Source organism: Grampus griseus (assembly GCF_964374135.1).
Source record: "Grampus griseus genome assembly, chromosome: 10".
Classification (NCBI taxonomy): Eukaryota; Metazoa; Chordata; class Mammalia; order Artiodactyla; family Delphinidae; genus Grampus; species Grampus griseus.
The window spans coordinates 78,365,346-78,391,314 of NC_139004.1; the positions used below are offsets into that span (position 1 = coordinate 78,365,346).

Sequence of the window (25,969 nt, forward strand, 5' to 3'; positions counted from 1 at the left end):
CGCCCAGAGGCCGCCCCGGAGGCCTCCGCCAAACGCCAGGTGAGCTCGCCTGGGCGCCGCCGGGGCGGCGGGGGCCACGCGGGGTCCAAGCCCCCAGCGCCTCCCGGGGGACGGCCACCGCGGCCCCGCCGCCCCATTCCCGCTACCGCTGCTAGTGGTGGGCTCGCTCTCCTGGGGGGGGCGGAGGGGGCGCCCGGCCCGCCTGAGCACGGGAGTCGGGGGAGCCAGGGCACAGAGGGGGCGCGGCGTGAGGGTCCCCGCGAAGTTGGCGCCCACGCGCGCCTGGGCGGGTCTCGCCCGCGGACACTTGCGCGGGGCGCGGCTGGCGAGCGAAAAAGGCCCCGGGTTCCAGGTGGCGCGGTTCCGGCCCCGGCGGCCGCCCCCTTCCCCTCGGGGCTCGGGCGGGTGCTGGGAAAGGGGGCCCGAGACATTTAGCGAGCTGCGGGCGGAGTTCGCGCAGCTACTGGGAGCCGGCTGCCGGGCGTCCTGCCTGGGCGCTGGAATCCCCGTCGATGACCGGGATGGGGTGCTCTTATTTATTTTTCTCTGTGATTTTCAAAAACTGCCCCCATCTTAAGGGGAAGTCGCAAGTGAAGGGAGAGGGAGGTGCTCGATGAGAAACGATGCTTAGTGTGTAGAGTTACACATTTCTGGAGCACACTGCTGGTGATACTGGTGTCTTTTCCCAAAAGTCACTTTGATTCAACTTCGATGGGTTTCTCGCAAATGGCAACATTTCGATGGTGAGGGGCGAGAGGAAAAGAGCCGCAGCAGTCCGGCTGATTTGATCTCCAGTGGGATCGATTCAGTGAGCTGCAAGAAGCGGGTCTGAGTTTTCAACCCAGGTTTGATATTCTGTTGAGTTACTTTCCAATATTTCTGCCCCCCAGGTACCTCGCTTCTTCATATTAGGGATGAAGCAATTATCGAGTATGGATTTGGTTGTTTCAGTTTCCTTAAGCAAATTGGGTTCATTCTCCCGGTTTTCTCTTAGTTGTAGAGGAAGAGCTGTATATGCAAATGTATGACAGTGAAGGGTGTATCACCTCTAGTGAGAAATCAGTATGCATGGAATTTTATTCGTATATATGAAGTCTAAACTTCAGTAATGCTCTTCAACAGTTCTCTACAGAGTTAGCACCTTTGACTTTTAGCACAAAGGCAAAAAAAAAATTTTTACCTTGAGTGAATATTTTGAGGTATAACTTGCCCTCCCCCACCGTGGGAAATCTCTCCTGGTTTTGAAAAAATATTGGCCTAAATGCTGACTGTGCATGGGTTTGGGATCCTGTGCATTTTCTTGGTTTAGAGGCAGAGAAGACACTCTAACCAAAAGATGAATTACTTTAAATCTTAAGTACTACATATTGTAAGTTAAAGTGTCAGTTGACTGTCTATCCCAAGTGGCATTTTGGAGGGGATCGTTGTTGCTTAAAAGATAATAGTCAAAAAAAAAAAAAAGTAATAGTCAAGTGGTGAAAGGGTGTTCTTTTTAAGTTACTTGTTACTTGGCTGTATCATCATAATACTGATTTGGAAACAGTATCTAATGACTTAAAATAATCTTTAATGTTGTTGATGGGAAAGTATCACTGCTCCCTGTAACTTAAATTTTCATGAGGCAGGCTATCCGTCATTCGTAGATGGAGTCCTGGCGAAACGCTTATAAGTTCATTTTGTATTTTGTTGGGCAGTGCCAGGAATTTTCTGAAGTAATAAGACCAAGAGAGATTAAAAAGACTTTAAAGTTTGAGGTATACCTGAAAATAAACATTTCTGAACATTCTTACCTCAAGTGGTGGGAAACACAGCAAAATTTGAGCCTTTCTGAACTTGAAAAAATCTGCTTTGTCAGCCGCATAACTGGCAATTGCATTGACACAGATTTTTTGTACTGAACATTTAAGCACTCTTTTAATTGACTTTTCTCCATCTCATATATAGTGAGAGAACATCTTTTAATAAATCTTACAAGTGGTTTTCTTTTATACAGTTTATTATATATTCACATGTTCATGAATGTTAAAGTAGAAGAGACTCAAGCTCTATGCCATACTAACATTTCTTCCTTTCCTAGGGAGATCTCTCTGAGCAGAAAGAAGTAGCAGATTTTAAACTCTAAGAAAACTGATTTGGACTTTGCACATGTATGACTTTAGGTTTGGTGATTTACTCAAGTCATTATATTTGTTCTTTGAGAGTATGAGAGTCTAGTTAAGGAAGTTTCTTTGAGTATTTATTTAATATTAGCCTCTGAAACTATAAAAGATGATGAGAGCTAGCTCTATGGTCTTTACCTTGGTTCTGTAAAACAGGCATTTCGTAATATGCTTTTAGAGCTAGGATTATTTTGGCGGTCTGTGGACCTCAAGGAGTCATGAGTGGGCCTCAGGAGATTCCTGCACTCCCTATGGCTGTGACCTAATCTTTTTTGTGTATGTGTATTTTTCTGGGGAGGGGTCTATAGTTTTATAGGAGAGGTCCTGGGCCCCCCTAATAAGAGATATATGTTTTTATTAAATAAAATGGGAGTTAGAATAATTCTTAAGAGAAAAAAATAAGAAAAAGTATATCTTTGTGCTCAGTACTTGCCTTTTAAAGTTGTCTTAACCTTGTCATGTGGTCTTAAGGGTGCAAAAGCACTGCCATTTTGTTCCCACAGCAAACTGTTGTCTGTCAGTTGATAAGCCATGCATACACATAAAGGGCTTGACATGCTGGCCCTAGGTGCATTGTGGCTGTTTCTCAATTATACTTAAAAATTTAGACCGAATACATTGATGGTCGATAGGCAGAGGCTTGAGCTTGACAACCAGTTCTTGGAGTGAATGGTTCATTCAGTTCCACTCTCTACTGCTCTCCAGCAAAGATTCTGGAAGAAGTGAATTGTATTTTCCTTTCTTTGAACATTGAAGGAAGAGAGGATATTATGAGTGAAGAGAGAGATGAATAAAATGCTCATGGCCATAAAAATAAACTTGCTTCCGGTATTCCTGTGGTCTTTCCCTTTCCCTCTCATTTATTCCTGGTGAGCATTCTTGCCCTTTGCTTTCAAGTTGGAGAGTGATTTAGGAACACAGGCTTTAGACTCGAACCTGGATTTGATTCCCATTTCCTGAGCCAGCCAGCCAGCCTCTCAGAGTCTAGAAAAGATGACCATTAAATGAGATAAGAAAAGCAAAAGGCTTTGCTCAGTCATAGGCCCCTAGTAAGTGCTCAAAGGTGGTAGCCCTTTTGAGGATGATTTTATCCTTGTCTGTAGAAGGAGATAGCTCATACGTTCTTTCAAAGAGAAAACCTTTAATCATACTCATTCCCACATAAACCTTCTGGGACCATCCTGCTTTCAATTCAGAAAAGCCTTTCACATCTTTCTGGTTATCATGGGTAGGTACCCCAGTATCTATAGGTCCTATTAGACCTGTCTACTGTTCTTAACAATGGGGTTGCATTCTCTGTTAGGCTGGCAGGCTATGTCTAAATCCTGGGTATGTCAGAGCCAAACTAATAAGCATGCACCAAGGTTGAGAGCTGTGAACCATTCAAAAACGACTTGATTTTTATGGCCTAGAACAGAGATCAGCAAACTTTCTGTAAAGGATGAGGTAGTAAATGTTTTCAACTGCGCTGGCCACCCAGGTCCCCGTCACACCGTCCACCTCTGTCAGTGCATGGAGAAAGCAGCCATAGACAAAAGTGAGCTGACATGGCTGCATGCCAGTAAAACTTTGTGGACACTGATGCTTGAATTTCATATAATTTTTATATGCCATGAAATATTAAAAATTTTTTTTCAACCATTTAAAAATGTTGTGTACAGGCAGCAGCTCATGGTGTGTACAGGCTGAGGCTGGATTTGACCCATACATGGGCCATAGTTTGCTGACCCCCTTGCTGAGAAGACCCGGAAATCCTATAGGTTTATGAAGTCACCAAGCAGCACTCCCCGCAGCCATTTGCCATCTCAAGTATTCAGTGCTTTCGGTATGCAGACTTTATCTAATGCCCCCATCGTCCCCATTAGCATGAGACTCCAGTACAGTTAGTTGTTACTAGTTTTGGTGTGTGGCCTTCCCTTCTTAGCACACGCATTGTACTCACCGGTAAATTATTTATTGCTAAAAATGTTCTCACTTTGCCCAGTTTTCTGTAGAGCTTGATGAGTGAGCCCTGTCCTGTGTGATGGTTTTGAAGGGAATCAGTGCCTTTGGAGCTGTCTTACGCCTCAAGTTCCTGTTACCCTCCCTGTGCCCTGGAAGGGAAGTAATTGATACTAGGCCACAAGCTGCTAAGGAGCCGCTGTTACCTGTATGCAGCCTCCTCCACCCCCCTCTGCATGATGTTTGCTCAAATAAAGCACACAAAGATTCCTCTTGTGTTCTAACCCCTGGAGATTAGCTCCAGGATTGGTGTGTACAGAGCATGTAGATGTATATGTCTGTGTGTAATTTCATCCGGCCGTCACTGAAGCTCTGAGAGTCGCTTCTTCTTCTTTTCACCTTTTCTCTCTCTTGACCCTTTTCTCTTGGCCATTGTATAGGATGCAGATTTGGTGACCTAGTGGTTGCTATAATTGATTATTTTTTACTTCTCTTCCTGCCTTTTAGAATTCTCTACTAATTGCTTGTTTTGCAGCAAATATGTTCTGTTTGGAGTTTAACTTTTCAAAACCACATTATGCTGGAAATAAAACCCACTAATTGGGTGTTTTAGAATTTCCCTCCTCCAAATATAAACCTAATGCAATATCAGAGGCCTGAATTGATACTTTAGATACTTAGTGATAAATTGCAGTTTTAAAGTTCTTGGCCATTTAATCTAAATGTTAGAAATGTAAAGTATGTTATTACGCTTAATATTTAAGGGTTTCCTTCTTTTGAAAAAGGTAAATTTGGTACATATTTTCTGGATGACATGTGGGGCAATATGAATCCAACAAAGTCATGAAATAAAATGCGAAGCCAACATCTAGGAATTTATCTTAAAGAACCAGTCAGTCAAGGGTGCATAGATGTGTGTGCCAGACTCCTCACTACCCTGGTTTTTGTAATAGCAAAACACAGAAAGTAATCTGAATGCCTATTAATAAAGGGTTAATAAAGGGTTGATTAAGTCAATTAGAGCCTATCCATACAGTGAAATAAAATACTGTGCAATCTTTAAACAGGATGATGCAAGTTGATATTTATTGGCATGGGAATGATGTTTAGGAGAACAGAGGATAGCATGAGAATATGTTTAATGTGTGATTTTTAAGGTGGATGAAAGCCCTGTGTATAGAAACCTAAAAGCAAGTATCTGGAAGGACGTACACCAAATACTAATAGGAGCTTGTTACCTCTAGGTAATAATATTGTGGATGATCTTTTCTCTTTATGCTTTTTTTTGTTTGTTTATTTGTTTTAGGTAGCATACGCTGCTTTTATAATGAGGAAAAAATGATAAAGTTATTAAAGAATAAACATACTAATGGAAAACATCTCCTATATGTGGCTAAATGAGGCCTCATTCCCCGAGATGACCAATTTCCCTCATGGTCTGTGTTGTATTGAATGAGAAGTGAAATATGCTTTCTCAAATGCCTTTTAAAATGTTTTCTATATTACTAATAAGCAAGAATATTTTCCAGACTCTTCCAACAGGAAAGAAAAAATTCCATACAGGACTAAATAAATATCAGTTTTTAGAAGAAACTCACTGAAAACACAGACGCATAGGCATTGATAAAGAGAGTATGCTGTGCCTCATTTCTTGTTGTGAAGGATTCTTTTCCCCCTGTTGAAATTCTTATAAAACTGTAAGGAATTCATATGTATGGAGGGAGTCCAGGCTAGTGGTTAAAAGCATGAGCTCCAGCACTTCCTGTGTTGCTCTTGTCCAGTTAGAACTCAGTCTCCTCATCTGTAAAATGTGGATAATACCATGCTAAGCTGTTGTGAAGATTAAATAAGTGCTTAGCAGAGTGCCAGATACTTAGCAGTATCCAAGGAGGAAGAAGTGGTGGGAGGAGTGAGGGCATAATAACAACAGCAATGATAGTGATAATAGTGCTGATAATGATAATATTAGCTACTAATATTTCCCCTCTTCTACATATAGGTTTGCATGAGGGCAGAGCCTTGTTTGCTGCATTCATCAGCCTAAACCCTCTAACCAGACCAGATACCTTGACCAAGACAGGTGTGTGGTCTAGTTTCACCCAGTCATGCTCCCTTTACCCTGGTATCACTATCAAAAAAAAAGAAGAAGAAAAAGGAGTGCTCAGGGGCTCACAGGCATAGAGTTGGTGCTCTGTAAATAGTTGTTGAATGAATGGTAACCTAAAGCAAGCATTTTCTCTAGATAGTATGTGGTGAGCTTTTAAAAGAGGGTTTTTCTCATTTTTCAAGTTTATATGGAAGGCGGTTCCAGGCAGAGAAACTGTTAAAGGGAGAATCTGTTTTGAGTTCTCTAGTTTTTAAACTAAGTTTTTAGACAAAGCAATTTTGCTTCATTTTTCTTCTCTTAGCCAGTTACCTTCAATTCCAGCTCAACCCTGTTTGTACCTGCATCCTTGTGGTATAACTATGATAACTGGAGAAAATTTTCACTTTATTTTCACCTAAGTTAGCTGGGCTTTGGAGTATGTTCTACCTCCTGCCTAAACCTCTGTGTTCTGACTGAGGTACATTTCATTGTTTCTGTGGAATTAGAAGCATTGACCTGGCTGTAAAGAATGAGAAGTGTAACCACATCTGCCTGTGGCAGTTATTTGGAAACACTGGAGCGTTGAGTTCCTTCCTAGGAAACTTTAGGAAATGCATGGAATAAAAGAATGTAGATATATTATGATAATTCATGAAGCACATCTATCAGTTATCTATTGCTGAGTAATAATAACCCTCTCCAAAATTTTGTGGCTTAAAACAGTGATCATTTTTTTGCTTACAGTTAGGGCAGGGCAGTTCTTCCACAGGTCTTGAGATCAAATTCTGAGATCAAATTCTAAAAGTTAAGGAAAGTTAATCTCTATACCAGTGCTTCTTAAACCCCTTGCTAAAGACACTTGCATGGGGCAGGGGGAGAGAGTGAGAAGTGGGAGGAAGCAGATCTTTAACAATCTCGAAAGAACAATCCATTATCTTAAAATTCGACATGAATTTTGTATTCTACTCCATGATGCATGCCTTTGTTTTACCATAAAATTAAGTCTAAATTACTTGCCAATCAAATTACATTTTATCTCCCAAATCTCTGAGAAAATTGCATCTTCTAGACTCAAAATAATGACTAATCAGCTAAAGGTCTTCGGTTGTAAGCAACAGAAACTAAATCTGGCCACTTTAAGTGAGAAAGGAGGTTGCTGGAAGGATGTGGTGTAGCTCTCAGCATTGACAATAGAGCTGAAGAACCAGACCTCAGAATGGATCAGATCCAGAGCAGCTTCAGGGATCCACGTAGCGGGACTCGGTGGAGAGTGTCCTCGGCGTGCCGGACTTCATAACTTCTCCAATTGTTTTTAACCCCTCTCTCTACTGAGTGTGTCTCTCTCAGGCTCAGACTGCGTGCTGGCAGGTGCCTTGGTTCCTGCCTCACCAAGAAAGTACCTTTTGGGGCGATTATCATTCCTCAGCAGGGGGGAGTGGACGCAGGGCTGGTAAAACCACAGACGTCCACGGTCTAAACATTTGTGGGCCTCTGTGTGTGCGTTACTTTGTGCATTATCTATCACATTTAATACTTGCAACACTTCTTTCCCTCCCAATTCTACATGCCTCTTAAACCCCAGTTTGAGACACAATCTTGTGGTTCCACACCACCTATTTCCATTTCAGCTAATCTTACCACTGTAAGTGCAGTAACATATTTATCCATTTCTTACGTGGTAATCTTTTATAAAACAGTATGCATTTCCCTGATATTTTAGAAGAAAAGCACATGGACTGTAATTTAACCATTTTTTGGTAACAGAGTCCCTGTGAAGAACATTTTTACCCAATGCACAGTGATCCCTTCAGGACACAGTGAGATAAATACTGTTGTTGGCCTCTGCACTAAATGTCCCAAACTGCCCTGCGTTTGTTTCTGTCTCTTGAAATGTCTAGCTGCTTTCATTGTATTCTTGCTGATACCTTAAAATAAACATTTTAGACCTTCTAGCTTATAAGCTGAAGGGACAATCTATGTTTATATAGCCTTTAGAGTATAAGTTAAACCATGCTTCAATCAGTAAAATGTGCAAATACAATGTGATTTTATTCAGAGCATTTTCACATATTTTCCTGTTTTATACTCTCATCTTTTGAAGTCAGAGAAGAGCATATTTCCCCCTGTTTTTTAGCTGAGAATATGGTTTAGAAAAGGTAAGCAGTTACCCTTGCAGCATATGACTGTTGGCAGGAGAACCCCTGGGTACTTTGACTACCCATGCCTTTGCTGAGGGCAGTTCTAGAATGGTGGTTTACCAATTGCAGAAGCCCCTTATCCGGTTACTCAAGGTCCCACACTGAATTAGAGATGCGTGAACCTACGATTAACCTCTTACTGTGGGCACATTGGTGTGTAATGGAGGTATCTAATGGTTTCCTTGGTCATTTGCAGCCGCTTTTGTTTACTGTTGCTTTGGAGTCCCAGCGTCTTTTTATTTCCCCACAGATAACCAGTTGAGAAGCCGCTGATTTACCCCACCTCATCTTCCCATGATTAGCTGGTTTTGAAGTACCTCTTGGAGCCCTTTAGTCTGGCCTTTTTTACTTCCCCAGGATGTAATTACCACCTTTGGTGTAGTCACTTGTCCTCCCAACCCCTGGACTCTTCTTTTAAATGGTCTGCCCTGTTTTCTGCTCTTCAGGTCCATCACTACAAGAGATTTTGAGAGGAGCACTTGACGGACGCTTTTGTTTAATTAAGTCTCCAGACAGTGTTCTGTTAATAATAGGGTTGTATGTTAGGCCTTTTCCGCCTCAGTTTTAAAGTTTCATTGTCGTCTGAACCATCAACATAATCATAATGGCAATATGGTGGTTCTTGTTTGGCCATAGAGACGTCACAAGACTTTTCTGTAGCTTTAGAACCTCATTTTAGCATTTAACACTAGTTTTTAAATTATCTCTCTTTCTCTAATTTGTTTCAGGCACTGATTTCTACAGCTTTTAAACATGTTCTGTTAACAACAGTAGTCAAAAATCTAATTTTCTCATGGTCTCTTGCATTTCTAATTTGTATTATGGTCTCATTTTTGCAGACATTTTGAACCTTTAGGATCCTTGAACTTAATCGTGAAGAGTGCTAACACAGTTCTGTATTGAAAAATGCATACTTTTCATTGCTTTGTATTTTATTCACTTTTTTATCCTTAAGTTTTAAAGTACTGAACACAAAAGGAGATTAAATATCTCCTCTTAGCTGCTCTTAAGAGGAGATATTTAAGACTCTAGTCTCTGCTCCCTGTACTCCTCACCCTGTTGATTATTATTGTTCTGGTAGTTATAACTATAAATCGAAGTTGGAAAAGAGACCATTTGCCATTACATTAGGACAGTTTAAATGGAGTCACTTGTTCAAATTTACTAGCTTCCTGAAGCTAGTAAAGATGTTTATGGTTTCTAAGATTCCTTGTTAATTTATTTCAACACAAGACAGTGAATAATACATGTTTAGCTATTATAGATAACGAGAAAGGTAGCTCCTAGAAAGCTAGTACATATTCCAGCTTTCTGTTTAGAACTATAAATGGCACTGAATTGAAAAATCAGTTGTCATAGTAAACAGCAGTGATGATGTCGTAGTAGGCAGGTTTCTGAGTGTGTCTGTTGCTTTAGCTGACTGCCAGCAACGATTAGCTTTCTTTTCCAGAGAGCTGGTGTCATGTGTTAATCAGCTATAGACTGGAAAGTTTTTACTGGCTAACATTTGTGGTGCAAGAAACACCAGTCTGTGTTTTATCTGTAGTCTCTTAGACATATCATTGCATATGATATCATGCATATGATATTGCGTGGTATTCTTACAAAAAGAAACAGTTCCATTTTTCGTCTGTATTAGGAGTGCTTCAGAGTATGAAAATAGTGAATTTTGACCTTGAAGAGTCTAAATTATCTCAGTTAAGGTTGTGATGTGTCCCAGAAAAAATTTACACATTAAACCCAGTTCATCATTCTTGTTTTTTACATTTAGAGTAGTTTCTTAAATTGAAAACATAGTTCATAAAAAGTAGTATTGAAAATCTTAAAATACACAAAAGCTAAGAAATGTGACTTGGATTTTGAGTTTCAAGAATTACATAAACTTGGTTCTTACAGAAAGCTGAAATTCCAGAATGCTTATAGGGTTTTTGTTTAATAATTTTTCCCTGATTTGCATAAGTCAGAGGTGTTTGTAGAAAATTTGGAAAATTTCACAAATACACAGAAGGAAATAAAAGTTACTCATACTTCTACTACCTAGAGATACCACTATTAACATTTCATGTATGTCCACCTAGCTGCTTATAGAGTTTGCCAATAAAATATCCTTTGAAATGAACACTTAAGGGTAACAAGTGTTAGAAATGGATACACTACAGTGAGAACCAAGTTTTGTTAATCCCACTGCTTCTCAATGTTTCCTTCAGGCTGAAGAGAGAGGCCTCCCCCCTGGGGTGGGACATGAGAGCTATCTCGTTCTTTGGCCAGCTTTCGCTGAAGTGTAGCAGAGCATCTTTTCTGCAGACTGTAGTGTATCTGCCTGTCTTTATCTTAGCAACTCTTGCTGTCAGCTCTGAATGCCTGCTGGTTGCAGAGGGAGACATTTGGAGTCTTTGTTGGAGTGGCTTGTTGACATAAGCCCCATGGATTCTTATCAACCTCCTAGAAGGATTCTTTCAATCAGCTTTTGATTGATCAGAAGAATGCCCCAATATTCAGAAATATAGTAACCTCCAGGGTAGTCGTGCCAAGTGAAAGCAAGGTGGAGTGTTTAGAGACTCCCAGGTGATTTCAATTAACATCTAACCTCAAATCCAGTTGCCTTGGTAAAAAAATCTGAAGGAGCTCAGAGCAGATTATGGTATAAGCATATGCCAGTCCTTGCCATTGGAAAAGTGCTAATCTGGTCAGCTGTGTTAAAGAGACAAGCGAGGCTGAACGAAGCAGAATTTCTCATCCGGTTCATCTTTTGCCTAGTGCAGACGTACCCTGTGAAAGAGAGAAAGAAGGAAAGGTCACAGGCAGGTGGCTAGTAATACAAGATGGTTGGCTTTTCTTTCTGTGTGCCTTGGCTAGTGGTAAGCAGATCCTCAGGTCTGAGAAAATAGCAAAGTGAAGTGACACACAGGACAACTTCCCCAGGCAGTGATACAACTTCTGGGTATTCAGTGTGAAAATACAGTGCTGACTTTGATTCCAAAGCTCTCAGGGAGAGGAAACCCAGGGAGAAATAGGAGCAGGTGGCATCTCTTTGTAAACATTTTATTTTTCACATGTAGCAGACTCCTGCCTAGAGAATTGTTAAGTGTCAGCCCCTCCATTCTGCCAGCTGTTTTTCAAGAGCGCCCTCTCATGTTCTCTTGAACTGACCAGTTTAAAAGGTGTCACTTCTGCCTGAGAAACCTAAGAGCTTACATGCAGTGCTTGGTGTGAAGGAATTGCTCTGGAAAATGAATAACCTTTGTGATAACTGCTCACATGCAAAGGAGGGAGACTGCTGGTTTTACAAGTCTATGGTTTGAATTCTTAGTTCTGGCTGGAAACAGAGTCCAACTCTGATGGTTCAGGACTTTAATGAAGGGGTTATTTTCAGAGAGTGGGCAGAGTTAAGGGTGACATGGGGTTCCTGTCACCCAGAAACTAACAGCAATGGGAAGCTGTTATCACTGCTAGGTCCAAAGGAGCAAAGAGAAGAAATAGCATTCATTCCTGGAGTCCAAAGAGAGAGCTAGAGCCAAAGAGGAGGGGCTGTCTGACAGGCGCAATAGCCCTGGAGGGATTCAGCCACTGCCAGAAAATGCAGCCCAGACCGGGGAGAGAATAAAGAAGCAATACTCCCCTCCTCCACTTTCTTTCCTCCCTCTTTGATCTCCTTCCAGTGCCTTCTATTGGCCAAACCCACCTGGAAGCCTGACTGCATGAACCTAGTGATGCTACCCATAGAGGTCAGCCTCTGGGGCACAGAGCAGGGCCAGAATGGTGGAAAATTGGTCTGGGGATGGAAAAAGGATCAAACAGAAAATTACTAGCACACCCTAGTAGCATATTCATAATCCCAGTTTCATAATTTTATCTTATCATCCTCATCTCCTGAAATCCCAAAATAAACCCTCAAGTATATGAGCTATTGGTTATGACTCAGTTCTGTCTTTTAATATAAGTAGCCTAAACAGTTACCCTACCCTTATCAGAGTTATTAAATATTCAAAGAGAGAATCTGAACAATTCTCAGAAGAATTGGAAAATCACTGAAAGACCTTCTGTTGGGGCATTTTGTTGTTGGTTAAAATTAAACTAAGATTAGAAAAAATGCATGCGAACTGTACAAGTGATTTATCCTAAAATATAAAAATTGTAATTTCAGTCACACATTGGTGAGATGGGTTTTTGTTGTTAAAATTAAGCTGCAAAAGGAAAGCAGAACTTTTTTTTTTTTAATCCTTGCCAATTATCCCTTCAGATCTATTTCACTAAGGTAGGGTGAAGATTCTTACTCAGGAAATCTAGAAATAGAAGAAGAGATTTTTAGCTGTTAAAAGAGGATATGTTTCTGTCCATAACTATTGAGTATTTGGCTTTGAGAGATAGAAAAATAAATAAGATATTTACTCTGCTTTCCAGAAACTTATGACCAAACAGTGAAAAGAGGTTCACACCCATCTATAATAATCAGCAATAGGAACTTTAATAGAAGCATCAGCTGTGGACTTAGAAAGAGGGAGAAGTGGTTTGTCTTTCCCAAAGATTCTTTCATATGGCTCATAAATATTTATCAAAAGTATACTTGCTGTGTCCTAGAAGTACAGACGATAAAAAGATACCAAATGGCCCTGACCTCAGGGAGCTGGGGTCAGAATAAGCATTTTACTACTGTTTCATCAAGGGCAGCCAATCATTTGATGCCTTACCATTGCCTCAGTGATGGATGACATCGAGAATCCTTACCATATTCTACCGTGGTCCTCTGATCTGGCCCCACCTACCTGTCCAGCCTCCTCAGGTGCTCTGACTTCTTAGTTCCTCGAATGTGACATGCTTTCTTAGAGTCTCTTCACTTGAGTTTCCCTTGCCTGGAGAGCCTGCTGCCACCCTCATCTCTGAACACCTCTTCTGTCTCCTGGACCCTCCTGGTCCCAGTTTAAATGCCACCTCTTCATAGAAGCCTTCCCAACCTTCCAGACAAATTCCAGGGATCTTGTTACTTTCTGTCAAACCCATATGTATTCAGGTACCCTGCTTTTACTCCTTCAGGCACCTTTCCACTTATTTGTGTAAAGTTTTGATGGCTGTCTTCCTTAGCAGAATGTAAGCAGCATGAGAGCAAGGTACCTGTCTGTCTGTTTCACAGTTATGTCCTTAAGTGCCAAGCATGGTGCTCAATAAAGAGTTGTAGAAGGAAGGAAAAAACTGGTTTCAAGCCCTGGCCCCTACCACTCACCAGCTCTGCGACCTTTGTTATTTCACCACTTGGAGACTCAATTTCTTATCTGTAGAATGGGGATAATGGTGATAATGGCACTTAGTATGTGCTAGGCACTGTGCTTTATTGGTCTTATCTCCTCCATTAATTCTCATCGGGAGAGGTGAACTGATTTGCTTGAGGTCACATAGTTTGTTAAGTAGAAAACAGGATTTAAATCCTGATCTAATTCCAAAAACTGATTGCTCTTCTCCAGGCCTGTGATTGTCCTGGGGGTAAATCCAGGAGGGGAGAAGGTTCTTGATACGGGGTAGTATGGATGCCCAGGTTGGGAATGTTAACATGAATGAGGAGGCCAGCTGGAGATCTCTTAAACCAGTTTTAGGGAATCAGTGTGTGTGATTAACTCCATTTAGATGGAGAGGTAATGACTTGAGCCCTGAAGAAGCTAGCTGCATCTAGAAGTGGCCTGTAGTGTGAACGCCCTGAGGCAATCACTGGGGCCAAAGAGTGAAGCGCCTTGCAAACTGAGCCAGGGAGTTGCTACTTTCTGTAAAATGCTGTAGGGGAGACCTCAATGGGTTTTATTTATTGAAAATATTTTGGAAGTAGGAAGTCTCGGTTTGGAGTCCCTTTGCGGGCAGAAGTGTCCAAAGCCCTCTCAGTTTGCATCTCTGTAGCAAAGGATACATTTTAGCTGATTCTTTCATTCCACTGTAGCACCCAGTGCAACAGTGTTTGAAAAGGAAGCACCAGTGTGAGGTAAGGAACAGATGTTTATGTTCAGTTGTTTGATATAATTCTGTTATTGTTGCTTATGGTTTTTCTGTAAGAGTATGCCTAGCCCAGATGGGTGGCACCTGTGCACAAGTTACTTCACCTCTCTAGCTTCAGTTTCTCATTTGGAAATTAGGGACAATTAAAATATCTATTTCATAGGCCTGGCGTGCTGCATGCACATAGTGTCTGGCACAAAATAAGCTTTCAGGCATTGTTAGCTGTTATCGTTGTTAATATTTCCTGTCCATTCTGGTCCGTGCCTCTTGAATGAATGGGCATCGTTTACTTATCAAAGACAGGTTGACTGGGGCATAGGAATTGACTTTTTTTTTTTTTAAAGATCATGATTTTAGGGTTTACAAAGATAGTAAAAGTGGCAATGAAAAAAAGGCAATGGCACACCCTAGTTGGACAGTCCTAGTGTTTCCTAGATGTGATTATGATGAAACGTAAAGCGTGAACACAGGCTAATTCTTACAGAATCCATAGTGTGGGCTGGGGCTTTGCTTTCCATGCATTCTCCCTGATTATAGATTGATTATATCTATTTTATATAGATTGATTATATCTATTTTACAGATAGGAAGTTATGATCTTTTCTAAGATGTTATAAGACAACTCTGGAAGTAGACGCTAAACCATGTGCTTCTCCAAACCGTTTTGTGCCTTCAGCATTGTCAAGGCCTGACTTACCTTCCAACAACTTCAACAACAATGCTGGGAGGGCAAAATGGGAACAGAGCTAATTTCTTTTGAATCTGTAGGATTAATTGGAAGCACTAGGCATAGTGTGCTGTCTAGTGCACAGAAGAGGCTCAAGAAATGTTTACTGAATATAAATCTTAATCAGATTGAGTGAGAAAAAGATGACAGAAAATCAGTATTAGGTGCTGGCTCCAGCCTATTTTCTATTTAAAAAAAGGCGGGGGGTGAGGTCACTAACTATTTTACTAGCATAGTCTGTTTACACAGACTAATGGCTGGCGTCTGAGGTGAAGAATTTTCCTGTGTGTGTTGCATGTGCTTAACTCCATTCTGTGCTGTTCAGTTATCTGTGGAAATCTGTTTGTTTCCCATTAGGAAACCCCTGATGCCCAGGAAGCTCCTAGCTCTGTCCTTGTGTTGGGCTGATTAGTTTAGTCTCAGTTAAGATAAACTATGTGTAACCTTAAAATATTCAGACCATAAATAGGAAGGTGTAGCTGCTGTCATTGGTCATCATCAATGTATTTCATAGATAGATCTGACTGATATTTCTGTTTTCCTTTAACTCAGGTAATTAAGAGCTGACATAAAGGAAGTACCATATAATGGTAATGGGGGGGAGGGAGAGAAAAGAGGAGACCTTCTTGCATTTAAAAAAAAAAAGTTCATTCTGTTTCTCCACCGCCCCCCCCCAGCCCAGCCCCGCCCCGGAACTTTCTTTGCAATAAGGCATTTATTGTCATGTCAAACCTGAAAGTTTGGCCAGTCAGATGGTAGTTTGATTACTAAGCATCCTCTTCATGATTTAGCATGTTATACCACAAAGTGAAGATACTTAATGGGATAATTGTGTTGATTTACTATGCAAGTAGTTCATACAGAAATTTAAAAGTGTCAAACATTAAAAGACTTTGATAAGCCCCAATTCCCAGATCTTGGTTTCTAATACCATTTCCAATAAAAGGAACAACGACACGTGACTTAATTCTATGGCTGGGGCAGGGAATAAGCAAGATGAGCCTGGAGGGTATTCTGATGCCAGAAAGCAAGAAAGTGATGAAACAAAACACACATACATAACACACAATGAATGATGAGGTAGTCAAAGGGACACAGGAGCCTGAAAGAGTGCCCAGTGGTCACAGCTGGGATGATTTAACTAAATAATGTAGTTTTAAATTATAACCCAAGATATAAAATAAATATAAAATATATAATGTACCTATAATAAATACTAATAAAATATATATAACCAATATGTAATATATATATAGCAAAATAATAATGTAAAGCACATACCCCTGAGTCCATACTGATACAAATAAATGATTGAATAAGTAAAGCAAATTAGAACAGATAAATTTTCTGTGTGGAAGAATTCCAAACGATTTTTGTCGATAATCCCCTGAAAGGAAGTGTAACATAACTGCCCATCCCTTAAATGTGGGCCTTGCACAGTCACTTCCTTCCCCAGAGTACAGTATGGAAAGAGGAGGGAGAACCTTTACAGGGGAGAAACCTGACAGACACTACCTCAGCCAGTTGATCAAGTTAACAACAGTGACAAATGTACACTTGACATGACATAACAAGGGTGGCACTTGAGCTTTGTGGTCTTCCTCCCCCAATCCAAGAATCTCATTATAATCCTGAGAAAAACATTGGACAAACAATTCAACACTTTCTCAACAGTACTCCTCAAAACTGTTGTCAAGGTTATCAAAAAAGGAAAGTCTGAGAAACTGTCACGTTCTAGAGGAGGAGAAGGGAGACATGACAACTAAATGTAATGTGATATGGATGGGATCCTGGAGTGGAAAAAGGACATTAGGCAAGAACTAAGGAAATCTGAATAAAGTATGGACTTCAGTTAATAGTAATGTGTCAGTATTGGTTCATTAGTTATGACAAATATGGCACACTAAGAGGTGAACCATAGAGGAGGTGGGGTGGGGTGTATAGGGACTCTGTTTAATCTTTACAACTTCTCTGTAAACTTAAAATCATTCTAAAATTAAAAGTTTATTTAAAAAAAAAGACTGTGGCAAAGATTAATCTATAGTTCAAGTTTAATTTTCATCACGCTGGGAGCCTGAAGTAAATAAAACAGCCCATGGTGTTCTAGGCTGATTATGGTGTAAAGTGGGGCAACTTCCTTGCTGTTGTCTTGTAAAGCCATGACAGTTTGTTTGCAGAATCAGAGAATGCAGTATTTCTAAATGTTCTCTTGTGGAATTTCCTACTGGCATGACTTTCTTCCCCCTTTGCTTCTGCCCAGTAGCAGTCCCTTGAGTGGCATTTGCTGTCCTAGTTAATCAGAGGGTAGGAGAAATGAAAAACTCTCCTCTTCCCCCTCCTACGAAGTTTCAATGGGCACTGGAAATGTAGGTCAAATTGCATCACTGTAAGGAAGGTACTTATGAAGTGCTGCCAGCCTCTCTTTAGATTCCGAGTCATGATGAACCAGTGTTGAGCCAGCTTAGGTGTGAGATACAGGGAATCGGGGAGTCATGTTTTTGATGTAGTCCCAGAATGTTACATTTTAGTCAGTGATAAAAAGATCTCTGTCTAAAGCCCTAGTGAAAATAACTTACACTGGCTTTAATTTGCATCTCCCAGCTTCTGGAATTCTTTTTGTCTCATTTATTATTGGCACATTGCAGCAATTTATATTAATTTAGCCAGAGAGATGTTTGAATTGTAGAAATGATTGCCATGTGTACATAAGAAAATAAATCTCATATTTGATAATCACATAAGTCTAATGCATTTTGCAAATTGCATATAATCATATGCTCATTGGGATCTTGATATCACAAATAGGTTGTTATATTTAAAGTATACTATTTCATGGCTCTTTATTTTTTTAATGGCAGAATCTTGCAGATTTTAAAATAAGTCTTTAAATACATGCTCTTAGTTTTTACATATTGTATACCTCCTGCCCTTTGTAAGACATCCAGATGTTGGCTGCCAGAGTGGTCCATGTTACATTGTCCTGAACAGTATGTATCCTGACAGCAAAACCAATTCTAAAACCTACTCCATTTTCACTCTCTCCTTGCCTGTGTCAAGATAATTGGTAGTTCATTTGTATACAAAATGGAAAATCAGATGATAAAATATATTTGCATAGGCTTGGATATTATTTATAATCTTATAGGATGAATAAATTATTCTGTGAAATATATTTATAATCCAACATTTAGCTGTTTCTTTAACTTTGAAATAATTCAAGATTCACAGGAAATTGTGAAGATAGTACAGAGAGGTCCTGGTTGCTCTTCACCTAGTTTCTCCCATTGATTACATCTTACCTAACTATAGCACAGTAGCAAAGCCAGGAAATTGACATTGGTATATAAGGTATGGGTATAGTTCTGTGTTAGTTTATCTCATCTGTCGATGCATGTAACCACTACAGTAATCAAGGTGCAGAACTATTCCATCGCTGCAAAAATCTCCCCTGTGCTGCTTCTTCCGAGGCACAGTCATTCCTGTTACCCTCACAGTCTCTAACTCCTGGCAACCACTAATCTGTTCTCCAACTCTATAATTTTGTAGTTTTGGGAATGTTACATAAATGTGATCTTTTGAGATTGGCTTTTTTCACTGAGTATTTTTAAAAGACTTTTATTTTAAAAATAATATTTATGTTAAACATTTTTAAGGAATATTTATTTTTAAAAGAAGTTATCATCCAGAGTTTGATTCACGAATTTTCAAACCTGTATTTTTCTGGCTTGGGTGTTGTATACTCTGTGTTGCTATATTTGAACAGCAGCAGAAGTCGTATGTGCCGACGTAATAGCTGATCATAGCATTAACCTTATTGCCTGCCGTTAAGGATGATACGGAGAAGTTAAAGGGAAAATTACTCCGGGAGAAGCCAATTTCATCAACAAAGTAAATATTACAATTGATTACTGAGCAGGAGTAAGAAGTCCAAATATATACTTTAATTGTACCAAATACAGTAACTGACCCACATTCGTGTTCCATTTCATCCTGAAAGAACTCTTTAAAGAAGAGAGACTTTTTGGAACAGGATATTTAAATGAACAACAATTGAAATATTTACATTAATTAGCTAATGTAAAGATCGTGTCACAGAATTGCTATATGTGGTTATTGTGAAATATCACCATAAGAAAGCCAGTATCTTTATCGTGTTAATGAGATTCTTTGGAAATGGAGTCCTGTGTGTAAATGAAGGCTGGGAACAAACAGCCTCCAAAGGAACAAATCTTCCTCAGAATCCTGTGTGTTGTTTTTGAACAGAATATTAAAAATACTCTGCGAGCTGTAGGAGGGCGCCTTAGTGTTTGGCTACAAATAATGATACCATGGCTCTAGGGAATCCCATGTGGCCAGACCTACAGAATTGTAATTGAGCAAATAGAAGGTGGGTCCCAAGGCACCATTCTGAGCTCACTGGTGGTGAAGGTGAAGTAGTGAGCCCTGCTCCTCGGCTTGCCCAGAGTTCCTGTTCCTGCACAGATTTTTACAGATGGGATACTCTTGTAACTGGTGTTTGATCTCCATTTGACTCTAGCTCCTGACGTTTTAGACAGTCTTCCTCCCAGACAGGAAAATATTCTTTGTAATTAAAATCAGCCTCTATTTACTGACAACATTTTACTTTTTTTTTTCTTCAAGTAGCATTTGACCCTACTTAAAGTAGCTATTGGTATGGAGGAGAAGGGAAACAATCATTTATCGATCATTGAACGTATGCCAGCCACTGTACTGTGTATGTACATTTACACATGTAATTATAGTATTGAAAAATTGCATTAATGATACTCATTAAGTGATGGGTCTGAAATAAATAGCATACTAAGTAACTCTTCATAGCAAATAAGCCATTTTTCTTGGTCAGGTATACCTAAGAGGCCTGTGGCCCAAAACACTATCTATCTATATCTATATAGATATATATACACACACACACATTATATAGAGATAATTTAAAGAATATATATCAATTAATCAACTTGTATATTTATACAATGTGTGAAGTGATACAGGATTTAAAGATATAAGATCTACCCCTCCTTTTAGCAGCTTTCTATCCAAATGAGGAAAATAATTTATAGGTACAAGAAAAAGCAACTAACTACGGGAGTGAACTACTTAACCTGTCAATGCAATGTGTATAAGGCAATCCATAATTAATTACTAAGTAAATCAGATTGTAAATGCTATAAATATTCAGAGGAGGAAATGATTATTGATCGCTTACCCTTAATTTTTGTCACCTGTAACATGCAGATAATACCTACCTCATAATGAGAAATGAATAAAATAGGTATGTATTTCCTATTAGTACACTTTCAATCAATTATAGCTGTGCCATTGATAATGAAAATTATGATGATATAGTAACAACAATAATACTGTATTAGTGTACGTTGACTGCTGTCACTACCCAAAACCTCAGTAGCTTAACACAATACATGTTTACGTGTCACTCAAGTCACAGCTCAGTGTGGGTTGGCAAGGAGGCTCTTGCTTCACCCAGTCATTCAAGGGTGAAATTTTGGGACTTTGCTCATCACCTCTAGGTGCTTGGAGCCTTCTCCATTTGACCAGTAGAGGGTATGAGAGATTGAGGATCAAGACAAGGAGGTTTGTCTGGGCCAAACCTAGAAGTGGCCCCAAACATTTCTGTTCATGTTTTAGGACTCAGTCATATGGTTACACCTTACTAGAACAAATACTGGGAAATTTAGTCTAATTGTGTGCTCAGGAAGAGGAGAATTTGGATATAGGTGAGCATTGGCAGTCTATACAAATAATAATTAGAAAGGCTTAATAGAAGAGGAGGGATTTTTCCTGGATCTTTTAGAGAAGAAAGTGAGATTTGTAATAGGTTACTCAGCCTGCCTTTAGGTGGCATTATTTCAAGAGGAAGGATAGAAGAACTTAAAAAGCCTGCAAGCATTGTTAATAAAAATTACACATTTGTCCCACTAGCCACTGCCTTTACTGTAAGCCATTTGGTAATGACCTTGGGCATGCCATCTAACTACTATAGACCTCCATTTCCTCACTTATAAATATTCTTCATAGGGATGTGGTGAAGTTTAAACAAGACTGGGCATACAAAGTGCTTAGCACAGGGTCTGGCCCAGAGTAAACATTCAGTAAGAGTTATTATTACTGATAATGTTAATATGTATGGCCCCAGAGCTAAATACTTGCTAACTGTTCATTTATTTGTCATCTTTCCTAAAGGACTACTTAGAGTAGCAATGACTTGACTGAGTATATTTCTATGAATTTTAGAATTCCATAACCCCAGTTGAGTAATAAGAGATTAGTGTTCCCCTGGCAGAATATTGGGGGAGAAACCCTCTCTGTCCCCCAAGGCTGGCATCCTCGCATTTAACTCCACAGACTTTTTATTCTTCTATGAAGAGGACAACAGTAGTATTGGGCTGTGATTTACCTCTACTCCCTTCTTTCCAGAACTTTCTCAGTGTTGAACTCTCTCTGTGAGTTTGTCAGGGAAGAGTGAGGGTAAATGTCAGAACAGCTACTTTTTGCTCAGGCCTAATTGCAAGTTCTTAGCAAGGCAAGAACATCCCATCCAGGCCCATGTTAACTTGAGTGGATGGGTAGCTGTCAGAGCCTGTGGTTCCTTTAACTTAATTCTGTTCAGCAAACATTTATTAACAGCCCTGGGGATACAAGGTTGAAATGTTGCAGACCCTGCCTCTAAGAAACCGACTTAGGAAGGGTGAGTTTCTTGGAAGATAGGAAGAAAGGAATTCAAGGTGGTGAGAAGACCAGGTGTGGAGGAATAGAGGTAGGAATTGCTGTGGGCGGCAGCGGAAGGAATGGCACAAGCTCAGCTCCGGTATGCAGCTGCCTCAGGTCTGCCCCTAATCGGCCTCTCCTCGCAAGCCTCAGTTTTCTCTCTTTTAAAGGAGTGGAGTAAAAGTTCTGACATCATAGACCTGGGACGATTAAGTGAGATGATATATGTAAAGGGTTTACTATGTGTTAATAGTACTGGGTACATAGTAAGTGCTTAGTACATGTCAGCTGCTACTATTGTTATTGTTTTTGTGTGCTTCTGTAAATCGACTTGTAAACCCACTGCCTTGACCAAGGATTTTGTGCAGGCAAATTAGAGAACTACTGGGAATTTTATTATATTTTTGGTTCTCTCTTAAGGCTACTGGTGAAAGAGTATACTGTAGTCACAACTAATGGAAAAATGGCCTGCTGACCCCTGAGCTAAAAGGATAGAGAGCCCAGTTAATCTCAGTGAAATCTGGGAGAGTTAGAGATGGGAGAGCCGTGAGACTTAAATAGCAAAAGGAGGGAGGGATGGCTATGTTGAACCCTTTGGAGAGAAGAGGGGCTCAATGTGTGTGGATATGTAGAAGTTGTCAGAAAATGGAGCCTCCTTTCTTTTTTTTTTTAATGTTTATTTTATTTTATTTATTTATTTTTGGCTGCTTTGGGTCTTCGTTGCTGCATGCAGTTCTTCTCTAGTTGCGGTGAGCAGGGGCTACTCTTTGTTGCCGTGCGCGGGCTTCTCATTGCGGTGGCTTCTCTTGTTGCAGAGTACGGGCTCTAGGCGCATGTGCTTCAGTAGGTGTGGTGCACGGGCTCAGTATTTGTGACTCATGGGCTCTAGAGTGCAGGCTCAGTAGTTGTGGCTCACAGGCTTAGTTGCTCCGCAGCATGTGGGATCTTCCCGGACCAGGGCTCCAATCCGTGTCCCCTGCATGGGCAGGCGGGTTCTTAACCACTGTGCCACCAGGGAAGCCCTGGAGGCTCCTTTTAAAATGTTAAGACTTCGCGTGAGGAGTTTTATGGAGGGTCAGGAAAGCCCACGACTGACTGCAGGTACTAAAACGTATCCCTGAAACCTAGGCCAGAGGTGCCGGAGTCCTTCCTAGTAACTGGCTTCAGCTCTCTCTTTACAGGTTATGTTTTCAAACTCTTTTTTGTGTTCAGTGGAGTGACCCTTAGAGCTGTAGGTGCAAAAACTTGACGGTATCTGTGGGAGATTTATTCCAATACTGCACTGTGGACCCTCCAGTCCCATGGTATCCATGGGTTCCGCATCCACAGTTTCAACCAACTGCAGACTGTAAACATAGTGCCCGACCAGATGAGTGATGGTTGAATCCACGAATGTGGAACCTGTGGATAGGAGGGCCAACTGTATAGAGTTTCATTATTAAATTTGCTTTGCCAGGGAGAAAACTGGTTAGGGTGAAAGCAAGGTGGAACTTGGGTGGGAAGAGAGTGAATAAACTAGGGACACTGTCAAATCATATTTTTGGAGAATATGCCTACAGTTGACAATGTAACCTGTTTTAAAAATTTTGGTTTGTGGTTTTTCATTTGGGAGAAGAGACTTAGGAAAATGACAAAGGCTCAGTGTCACAAGCTTGGCTGCCTACAGGAGACAGGCCTGGAAGGAAAATAAGTGATGTGGCCAAGCTGCGTACTTTGGGAAGTACATGCCCACTGACAAGAGTAGCCCACGACGCAGCATCAGCCAGTTATCCCCATGTGGGAAAGCTGGCCTCAGTGGCCAGATTTTCTGGACCTTCAAAGAGAAAGTGGAAATACGGGATTTTAACTTTTAAATATTAGCAACAAATTCCCTTTTTCTCCCCCTAAGATCACCAAGCAAACAGACAAAAAAGTGAACTATTTTAGGCCCATGTTCTTTGTTTGCAGTGAGAGTCAAAGAGTGGAGAGAAAAATGTGTAACCTGGGAGTTAGGCAGCTCAAATGAATACACTCCTGGTTCTGGTGCCCGCAAGGCACAGAACCTGGCATGGGGCACGTGCTTCACACGTTTTCATTGAATAAATAAACCGGCTGGGGTAAACCTCTCTAGAGAGATGGAGAGAGGCGTCCGCCTTCCCTCACCTCCAGCTTAGAAGATAGAATCAAGTCAAAACCTGTGTTGCCCTCCTTGTTGGGCCCACCCTTCTAGCCCTTTCTCTTCCCTTTCACAGCCTCTGCAAGCACCTGAGGTGCATTCTCACACTGCAGCTCCATGGTTTGCCTAGAATTTAAGGAAGTTTAGGAAATAAAAAGAAAGTGTATACTACTATGCTTAAAAACAGGACCAACTCAGTGTAGCCTGTATTTTCTTTCCTGTATCATGGTTAGTGCTTAATTTTGATAGACTCAATTGTATAACAAGAAGTGATCCAGATTATGCCATAAATTGCAACAAGGGTCTCAGAGTCTTAAAAGGACGTAGAAATGTTACTCCTGGAAAATAAGTCATTTTCTTTGTTAAAGTTGATATAACAGTGCCCATGTAACAGTGTGGGCTTTTTGCTGTTTAAAGTTAATGAGAGGATTTTTCTGAACCCTTGGGCATTCCACAGGATCTTCTTTTATATCAAATTCTGCTGATATCTGCCCTTTTATTTATTTATTTATTTTTAGTACAGAAGTTTTACTGTCTTGAGCAAGATTATTTTTGTTGCGGTTATCAGAAATCAATTCCTAAAAATTCAAGCTCTGATTAGGGGGGGCCATTTACCCTTCAGGTCCAGGGGATTCTTAAAACCCTACAGAAGGATGTGCTTGGGTCCTCTGGGAGACTATACGTGGGACAGGAAAGCCCTAGAACCCCCTGGGCAGAAACTGTTTCCCTTTATGTCCTGTGGGGCTTCAGGGCCTCCTGGGGCTGATGTACTCTGAGCAGCATGTTCATGTCAGTCTTTGCTGACTGGCTTTTTCCTAGAGACTGAGGGCACATGGGGGAGCTTGCAGCGTAGACCAGAGTAGACCCTCTTCGTCCCAATTTCTAGTGCTCAGGAGAACCAGTTGAATGTCTCAGTTTGGGTCATGTGTCCAGCTTTCACCAAAACAAGAGAGGAGTTTGGAGTTTCATAGTACAAGCATTACTTGGCATTGGGTTATATGGTGCTTACAAAAAGGGTCACCATGGGCTAGGCAGCTACTCTAGGAGAAAGCCATCTCTTACAAGCTCCATCTTCCACCCCCCAACCAAAAATTAAAAAAAAAGAGTAAATAAATTAAATTTATGCCTGTCAGGACTTTGGAGAACACTCAGATTAGGTCTTTTCTTTCTTCTTGTTTCCATCTCCTCTCCCACCTCTAATGGGTTGCCATTTAAAAAATCTTTTAAAAAATCGTATTTGTTGAATGCTTGTTACATAGTAGGTGGTGAATGAGTAAAAGCTATCACGTTTTATGTTTCTATTGTTAGAAAATGTTCTCCAGTCTTCCTTTTAAATTATTTCTTTCTCTTCGCAAAACAAAATTAAGTTGCTGTTTAGGCAGTTTGGTATACTGGAAAGGGAACTAAATAGCACCAAAGGCCTCCATTCTGCTTCCAGTTTCAAACCATTTATTTTCTGGGTTATCTTGAGCAAATTATGACCTTCTCTCAGTTTGTTTCCTCACTAGTAAAATGGAGATCATAAATAACAGCTCTTTTAAGCACAGTGTTATTGTGAAGATAAAATGAAAGAATATATACAAATATGTGATAGTTGCTTTTTTCCTACTAAAGAAAGATTTCTGACCCCTACTCTAAGTAGAAAAGTTACTATTTTTAAATGCTTATTTTTCGTAACTGCCACTACCATTTTTCTCTAAGAACAGGGTTTCTCTTAAAGCATTTTTACAGTATTCAGGCTAGTAAACGGTGAATTCTTTTTACTAAGGCAAACACTATCTTGGGGGAGATTTCATAGCACTCTGATGACTTCCTTGGATACTTTGGAGATATAGCTGAAGTGTTCTGATGGAAAATTGAAAACCAGCTTGACTTAGAGAAGTAGGGTCAAGCACACATGATGCCGGTGTTGTTGTATCTGCATCTCCAGCCTACCTTGAAGGAATCACCTTCAAAGAGGTGGTTATCTGTAATGTAACA

The 25,969-nt window shown here is 40.4% G+C and overlaps 1 protein-coding gene across 3 annotated transcripts in view; it reads left to right on the forward strand.

Annotated features, from left to right (window-relative positions):
- The first annotated feature begins 16 nt into the window (after window positions 1-16).
- ATXN7 (ataxin 7) overlaps window positions 17-25,969 on the forward strand; it is a 126,193-nt gene continuing 100,240 nt past the window's right edge. For all 3 annotated transcript variants that reach the window (XM_082662843.1, XM_082662845.1, XM_082662844.1), the window contains exon 1: window positions 17-39. The gene's annotated coding sequence lies outside the window, so the exon portion shown is untranslated. The remainder of the gene's footprint in view (window positions 40-25,969) is intronic.